We start from the raw sequence: 8,358 nt of genomic DNA on the forward strand, positions 1-8,358 counted from the left end.
TCACCTATACCTGGCATTTCTCCCTATGTTATCCCACCCCAACTCTCTACCCCCCGCTCAACTTCAGCAAAGTCTCAGGATACAAAATCAATGTGCAGAAATCACAAGCATTCCTATACACCAATAACAGACTTAAAGAGAGCCAAATCAAGAGCAAACTCCCATTCACAATTGCTACAAAGAGAATAAAATACCTAGGAATAGAACTAACAAAGAATGTAAAGGACCTCTTCAAAGAGAACTACAGACCACTTCTCAATGAAATAAGAAATGATGCAAACAGATGGAAAAACATTCCATGCTCATGGTTAGGAAGAATCAATATTGAGATTTTTTTTTTGAGGGTGATGAAAATAGCCTGGAACTAGATAGCAGAATTATATAAAAATTTTAAAAGTCAGTATGCCTTTTTTTTTTTTGAGACAGAGTCTTACTTTATCACCTAGGCTAGAGTGCAGTGGCATGATATTAGCTCACTGCAATCTCTGCCTCCTGTGCTCAAGTGATTCTTGCGCCTCAGCCTCTCAAGTAGCTGGGATTACAGGTATGTGCCACCACACCTGGCTAATTTTTGTATTTTTAGTAGAGACGGGGTTTCATGATGTTGGCCAAGCTGGTCTTGAACTCTTGGCCTCAAGTGATCTGTCTGCCTCAGCCTCCCAAAGTGCTGGGATTACAGGAGTGAGCTACTGTGCCTGGCCTGTCACTAAGACTTTCAAGTCAAACAAACCTAAATTTGAGTTCTGGTTCCATGTGACAATGGGTTAGATAGTTAACCTCTATGAAGCCTTAATTTCTTTCCCTTCTGTAAAATGGGTCCTTAATATTAACATTTCACCTATCTTTGGCTCATGCTTGTATCTCAGCACTTCAGGAGCCATGAATATGGCTCATGCCTGTAATCTCAGCACTTTAGGAGGCTGAGGAGGGTGGTTTGCTTGAGCCCAGGAGTTTGAGACCAACCTGAGCAACAGAGTGAAACCCCATCTGCACAAAAATTACAAAAATTAGCTGGGCTTGGTGATGTGCACTTGTAGTTTCAGCTACTCAGGAGGGCTGAGGTGGGAGGATTGCTTGAGCCCAGGAGGCGGAGGCTGCAGTGAGCCATGATCACACCACTGCACGCCAACCTGGATGACAGGGTGAGACTCTGTCTCAAAATAATAATAATACTATTTTTGGTAAGTATTAAATTAGATGATAATAGAAAGCTGGTGCTGTCTCAATGAATGGCATAGCCATCCTTTCTGTTTGCAAGGCGGAAACTTAGAAATCTCCCCTGACCTCATTTCTACCCACGTAGCTAGTCGTATAGACTTTGTTTTCTAAATAACTCTTGAATTTACTTTTCTCTGTCTCTTCTACTATCCCCTGAGAAAGATGAAAAGAAAGCAGCTCCTGGCGGTTGAAAGCTGGCTTGATACACATAGCTAAGACAAATTATTTTCCTATTAGACATAAACAGTCTCCCAACCTCAGAAAAAGTTACTCTAAGACTGTGATAAAACAAGAGAAAGTAAAGTCTCTTCATAGGTTTTTCTAAATATAGACAAAAATTAAACAAGGTTACTGTGTCACCCACAAAATATCAAACACTCGTTCTCTTGGCTAAAAATGAATGACTGCTACTTTTTCTCTTTGAATCTTAAATTGTACTCTCTTGCCAGCCCTATTCTTTGGACAGCCCTCCTAAACTGAGAGGGAGATTGCTGTGTGCCCTGCCAGACTACCCTGTTAGGACTGAGCACGGGGGAGTAGAAATGGCATAGGCCAGGACTAGGGACTGCTACTTCTTCACCAATTACAGCTTTATCCTTGTTCTAATCTGCCTTCTCTGAGATAATATCTATTCATACACAGAATTGACCTGATTCCCTGACATCTGATCAAGAGCAAGTCTTCATGTTATTTGACCTTCCCTGCAAATCACCCGACTGTCATGAGTGGTGTAAGGTGAGAAGAATTGACCTGATTCCCTGACATCTGATCAAGAGCAAGTCTTCATGTTATTTGACCTTCCCTGCAAATCACCCGACTGTCATGAGTGGTGTAAGGTGAGAAATAATCAAGTCTATGAATGTTTGTGTGTTTTTACCATGTTAGGATTTTGTCGTTGTTATTTTAATCACAAAAGTTACAAATTACACGGAGTTCTTAAGGAGTCCATTTTTTAAATTACTTTTTGTTTCTTTGGTGGTCAGAGCCGCAGGCACACAGGCTCAAGTCACTTTATTATAAGTCAGTCAATATTGCCAACCATATATTATAGGTTAAGAATTTTACAATAAACAAAGTAACATTTAACGTTAAAAAAAAAAAAAAAAGAGGCCGGGCACGGTGGCTCACGCCTGTAATCCCAGCACTTTGGGAGGCCGAGGCGGGTGGATCACAAGGTCAAGAGATCGAGACCATCGTGGTCAACATGGTGAAACCCCGTCTCTACTAAAAATACAAAAATTAACAGGGCATGGTGGCGCGTGCCTGTAGTCCCAGTTACTCAGGAGGCTGAGGCAGGAGAATTGCTTGAATCCAGGAGGTGGAGGTTGCGGTGAGCCAAGATCGCATCATTGCACTCCAGCCTGGGTAACAAGAGCGAAACTCCATCTCAAAAAAAAAAAAAAAAGAGCTAGGAGAAATGGTCAGTAAACTAGTTTAGTGGGAGTGAAGATGACCAAAGGAGTCCAGGTTTGGACTGGGTGGTTTGCTTGTCATGTAGGAAGACTAAGGCGGCAGAGTCTTTGGTGGCAGATGCCAGGTTTTTGTCATGAGTGAATGCAAGAAAATATCAGTTTGGATGACTGTTTTGAGTTGTTGAAGACCTAATCTTTTTATAGTCATAGAGTATTTGGTGAGAACTGATAGTGGAAGAGTGTGTTTGTTTGTGTTTTTGTCTGGTTGTATGCAGCTCTTTTTTTTATGTACTAAATGGAACGTGTTATTCCTACCAGCAAAGTGCCCTATGAAATGTAAAATGGCGTCTTTTTTAATAAGATGGAGTTATGTATTTTTTGTTGTTGTGTTTTTGAGATGGAGTCTTGCTCTGTCACCCGGGCTGTAGTGCAATGGCTTGATCTCTGCTTACTGCAACATCTGCCTTCAGTATTCAAGCGATTCTCCTGCCTCAGCCTCCTGAGTAGCTGGAATTACAGTCATGCACCACCATACTCAGCTAATTTTTGTTTGTTTGTTTGTTTTAGTAGAGACAGGGTTTCACCATATTGGCCAGGCTGCTTTCGAATTCCTGACTTCCAGTGATCCACCTACCTTGGCCTCCCGAAGTGCTGGGATTACAGGCATGAGCCACCGCACCCAGCCAAAGTTAGTTATATCAAGGGTACTCTATACACTAACTAAAGCCCAAATTCTATTACTGGTTCTTTCTAACACCCTCTTACTGAGACAACTCGTAGCTCATATCTCCCCATGATGTGTATTCTCCCTCACTGCAATGAGTAATAGACCTAATGTGTTCAGCTCCAGGTGTGCTCCTGGTACCTTCTGGCTGGAAGCCATTGACACACTTTAGTTTAAGCCATCAATAACTCTTGCTTAGTCTATTGCAATAGCTTATAATGTTCACCATTTCTCATACATTACAGGGAATCACTCTGTAGTAGAGACAATGCTTATTATTGTATTATTATTTTTTGAGACAGTCTTGCTCTGTCACCCAGGCTGGAGTGCAGTAGCATGATCTCAGCTCACTGTAACCTATGCCTCCTGGGTTCAAGTGATTCTCCTGCCTCAGCCTCCCAAGTAGCTGGGATTACAGTCAAGCACCACTACTGCCTGGCTAAGTTTTGTGTTTTTAGTAGAGACAGGATTTCACCATGTTGGCCAGGCTGGTCTTGAACTCCCGACCTCAAATGATCCACCCACCTCGGCCTTCCAAAGTGCTGGGATTACAGGCATGAGCCACCATGCCCAGCCAACAATGACTATTTTTAAGATTTCATGAGAAATAGAGTTTAATTATTTATTCACTCTTCCAAATATTTGCTGATTAACTGTACTGTGTGCATAGCATTGTGACAACGTCATGAAGATATGTGAAGAAAACTTTTAATTAAAAAAAGTCTCTGCTTTCAAGAAGCTTTGGCAATCCATGCACACGTAGAAAATACTATAGGAAGTTTCAAAACGGAAGTTGATGGCCAGGCAACTTTCATTTTAAAACTTTTTTGTAAAAATACAAAAATTAGCTGGGCATGGTGGTGGGCGCCTGTAATACTGCCACCATGCCTGGTCTATGTTAAAGACTTATTTTTGAAGACTAATCACGTGCAGTGGCAGGAAGGAGGGAAAGAATAGAACAAGGAGGTCCATCTGTAACTATGAACAGTCAATTGAGGTAACTTGCTACCTTTGGATCAGCCAGATTTTTCATCTTGAAAAGCCAACGTCTTGGCCGGGCGTGATGGCTCACGTCTATAATCCCAGCACTTTGGGAAGCCGAGGCAAGTGGATCACGAGGTCGAGAGATCGAGACCATCCCGGTCAACGTGGTGAAACCCCGTCTCTACTAAAAATACAAAAAATTAGCTAGGCGTGGTGGCGCATGCCTGTAGTCTCAGCTACTCAGGAGACTGAGGCAGGAGAATTGCTTGAACCCAGGAGGCGGAGGTTGTGGTGAGCCGAGATCGTGCCATTGCATTCCAGCCTGGGTAACAAGAGCGAAACTCTGTCTCAAAAAAAAAAAAAAAAAAAAAAAGCCAACATCTAAAAGATCAGATTCAGCCAGATGCAGTGACTTGTGCCTGTAATCCCAGCCCTTTGGGAAGCTGAGGTGGGAGGATCACTTGAGGTCAGGAGTTCAAGAACAGCCTGGCCAACGTGGTGAACTCTGTCTCTACTAAAAATACAAAAATTAGCCAGGCACGGTGGCAGGTGCCTGTAATCCCAGCTACTCAGGAGGCTGAGGCATGAGAAGTGCTTGAACCCAGAGGTGGAGGTTGCAGTGAGCTAAGATCTTGCCACTGCACTCCAGACTGGGTGACAGAGTGAGACTCTGTCTCAAGAAAAAAAAAAAAAAATTAGCTGGGTGTGCTGGCATGTGTTTGTGGTCTGGCTACTCAGGCTGATGTAGGAGGATTACCTGAGCCCGAGAAATTGAGGCTGCAATGAGCCATGACTGTGCCGCTGTACTCAACCTGGGTGACACAGCGACACCTGTCTCAAAAAAAAAAAAAAAAACCCACTGGGAAATAATTTGCATAGCTTGATCTCATTTATGTTTTAACATGTGTACATGTGTATATAGACAGAAAACATACACAGACACATATAGACTTCTTTTCAAACATACATATACATATATACATATGCTTAGCAAAAGGACTAAAGAGAAACTCCAAACTATTAGCTGTGGTTATCTCCAGGGAGACAGAAGAGATGAGAGGAGGAAATTGGATATCTTCAATAATTAAAATTTTAAAAAAAGAAATACGATTTTAAACTTAGGAAGTGATAGAAATTTCCTTATTTTATATTCTCCAGTACTCTCTTATTACCCTATAGAATATTTCACAGCTTTAAGAAGTTGAGAAAATTTCAGGAAAATTGAAATCTAGCAGAGGAGATGGTATGGTTCTCTGAGTGTCTAAACACTGTCCATCCACATGTAATAGCCTGGGACAGTGATTATAAAGCTGCGCCTGTAGGACCCCTGTGCCGTAACATTCCACAGCAATGAGATCAAGCTGGACGGGATGGCCTCAAGCGCTCAAGTCCTTGTCCCACCAATGACTTTCAAAACATTTTTTGAGGGTCGAGCAATCTGTAGGAAAGAGTTAGGTCAGGGTTCAACTGGAGAAAGAGGACTACAGGTGGAGCTGTATTGGCATAGGTGCTTATGGAGGATGGCAAGAGAAGTCCACAATCTGCAGGGCAGGCTGTCAAGAAAGGCAGGCTGTCAAGAAGGGCAGGCTGGAGCTCTAGGACGTGAACAATGCTGTATTCCATAGGTGGAATTTCTTCTTCAGGGAAGCCTCAGTTCTGTTCTTTTTTTTTTTTTTTTTGATACGGAGTTTCGCTCTTGATACCCAGGCTGGAGTGCAATGGCGCGATCTCGGCTCACCGCAACCTCCGCCTCCTGGGTTCAGGCAATTCTCCTGCCTCAGCCTCCTGAGTAGCTGGGATTACAGACACGCGCCACCGTGCCCAGCTAATTTTTTGTATTAGTAGAGACGGGGTTTCACCATGTTGACCAGATGGTCTCGATCTCTTGACCTCGTGATCCACCCGCCTCGGCCTCCCAAAGTGCTGGGTTTTTCTTAACACTCCTTTCAACTAATTCCATCAGCCCCACCCAGTGATCTAGAATCATTTTCCATACCTAAAATCAATGGATTATGGACTTTAGCCATATCTACAAAATACCTCAGTGCAATACCTAGACTCGTGTTGGATTGAATAACTGAGATGGCTGTAGTGACTGGCTACTTTTCCTGTCATTTTTCAGGGACCACATGGCCTCTGTCTCTCCGAATAGCTCCTCATCTCTCGAAGGGATCCCTCTGCTCATCTCCCTTGTCAGCTGAATTTCTGGCTTACTCGGTTTCTGTTCTCTAAGACTAACTTACATGCAACCCATCATACCTGCTCCTTTATTCACTTTCTATTTTATATTCTTAATACTATGGTGAATGGGCATTTGTTTTCCTCAAATTCCCCAAAAAGGGTCAACATCATTGTCCCTACTCATCTTTTCACCATGCAGAATATGTTGATACTAAGGTATGTAGCATACTCTAGGTATACTCCAGGCTATAGGTGTGGTTCCTAGTTGCCTGGTATCTAGTGTAGTCTAGATATCTAGTATCTAGATATCCCAGCACTAGATACCAGGCAATTAGGAACCACGCCTATAGTTTAGAGTATTTAAATTAGCCAGTCCTAAACTGTTTACCACACTCTGTCTTACCTCTCCCCTTTCCTAAACCTGCAAGAAAGCCTGTGTCCTAAACGTTCACTTCCTCTTGTCTTCAGCCTCCTGATCACCTTGGGGTTTCCATGCAGCCCTGTATGCCATGCCATGCCTCCATGTCTCTAGGATCTAGTATAATCAACTATTCTTAAACCTCTCCTCTGACTTCTCTTGTGAACTCACCGGACTAATCATCCCAGAAAAGAATACAAAACAATCCCAAAAGAAGGACCATCGAAGGTCTATTGGTCTTGAAATAGTCTTAGCAAAAGGACTAAAGAGAAACTCCAAACTATTAGCTGTGGTTATCTCCAGGAAGACAGAAGAGATGAGATGAAGAAATTGGATATCTTCAATAATTAAAATTTTTAAAAATGAAATACGATTTTAAACTTAGGAAGCAATAGAAAATTCTATTATATTATATTCTCCAGTACTCTCTTATTACCCTATAGAATATTTCACAGCTTTAAGGAGTTGAGAAAATTTCAGGAAAATTAAAATCTAGCAGAGGAGATGGTATGGTTCTCTGAGTGTCTAAACACTGTCCATTCACATGTAATAGCCTGGGACAATGATCATAAAGCTGCGCCTGTAGGACCCCTGTGCCATAACATTCCACAGCAATGAGATCATCACCTTGATCCATCACTGGAGATTTTTATCTTAAACTTGCCTCTTTTCCAAGGACATGAACATATCTAGTTGGTGAAAGATACCTTCACGCATCACCTGGGCTATACACTACACTGGGCATTTCCTTTAACCCCTGGTAACATTCCTTGTTTTATCAAATACATATAACAGACTTTTTCTTTTCTTTCTTTCTTTCTTCCTTTCTTTCTTTCTTTTTTTAAGTGACATGGTCTTGCTCCATTGCCCAGGCTGGAGCGCAGTGGTGTGATCATACCTCACTGTAGCCTCGAATTCCTGGGCTCAAGCAATCCTCCTGCCTCAGCTCCCTGAGTATTTGAGACTACAGTGGGGAGTCACTGTGCTTGGCTAATTTTTTGTTTGTTTAGAGATAAGGATCTCATTATGTTTCCCAGACTGGTCTCAAACTCCTGGCCTTGAGCAATCCACCTGCCTCAGCCCCTTAAGTGGTAGGGACTACAGGCATGAACCACCATGCCCATTTCTATAGCAGATTCTTAATCATTCTAAGGTTTAACACGTTCTGGAGTTTTATTGTTTGTTTTGTTTGAGATAGGGTCTCCCTCTGTTGCGCAGAATGGAGTGTAGTACAATTATAGCTTACTAGAACCTTGATCTCCTAGGCTGAGGTGATTTTCCCAGCTCAGCCTCCCGAGTAAGTGGGACTATAGATGCGTGCCACCACCCAGCTCATTTTTTTCATAGTTTTTGCACAGATGGGGTTTCACCATGTTGCTAAGACTGATCTCAGACTCCTGGGCTCAAGCAATCCTCCTACC

General features: G+C 42.5%; 1 non-coding gene across 1 annotated transcript; it reads right to left on the reverse strand.

Moving 5' to 3' along the window:
* Positions 1-1,649: 1,649 nt before the first annotated feature.
* Positions 1,650-1,779, reverse strand: LOC135275539 (small Cajal body-specific RNA 11). The gene has a single exon (XR_010343161.1). It is a non-coding gene; the product is annotated as a small Cajal body-specific RNA 11 (non-coding RNA).
* Positions 1,780-8,358: the final 6,579 nt, after the last annotated feature.

This window comes from Aotus nancymaae, unplaced genomic scaffold (assembly GCF_030222135.1).
Source record: "Aotus nancymaae isolate 86718 unplaced genomic scaffold, 86718_ANA_hifiasm-v0.15.2.pri h1tg000016l, whole genome shotgun sequence".
Taxonomy (NCBI): domain Eukaryota; kingdom Metazoa; phylum Chordata; class Mammalia; order Primates; family Aotidae; genus Aotus; species Aotus nancymaae.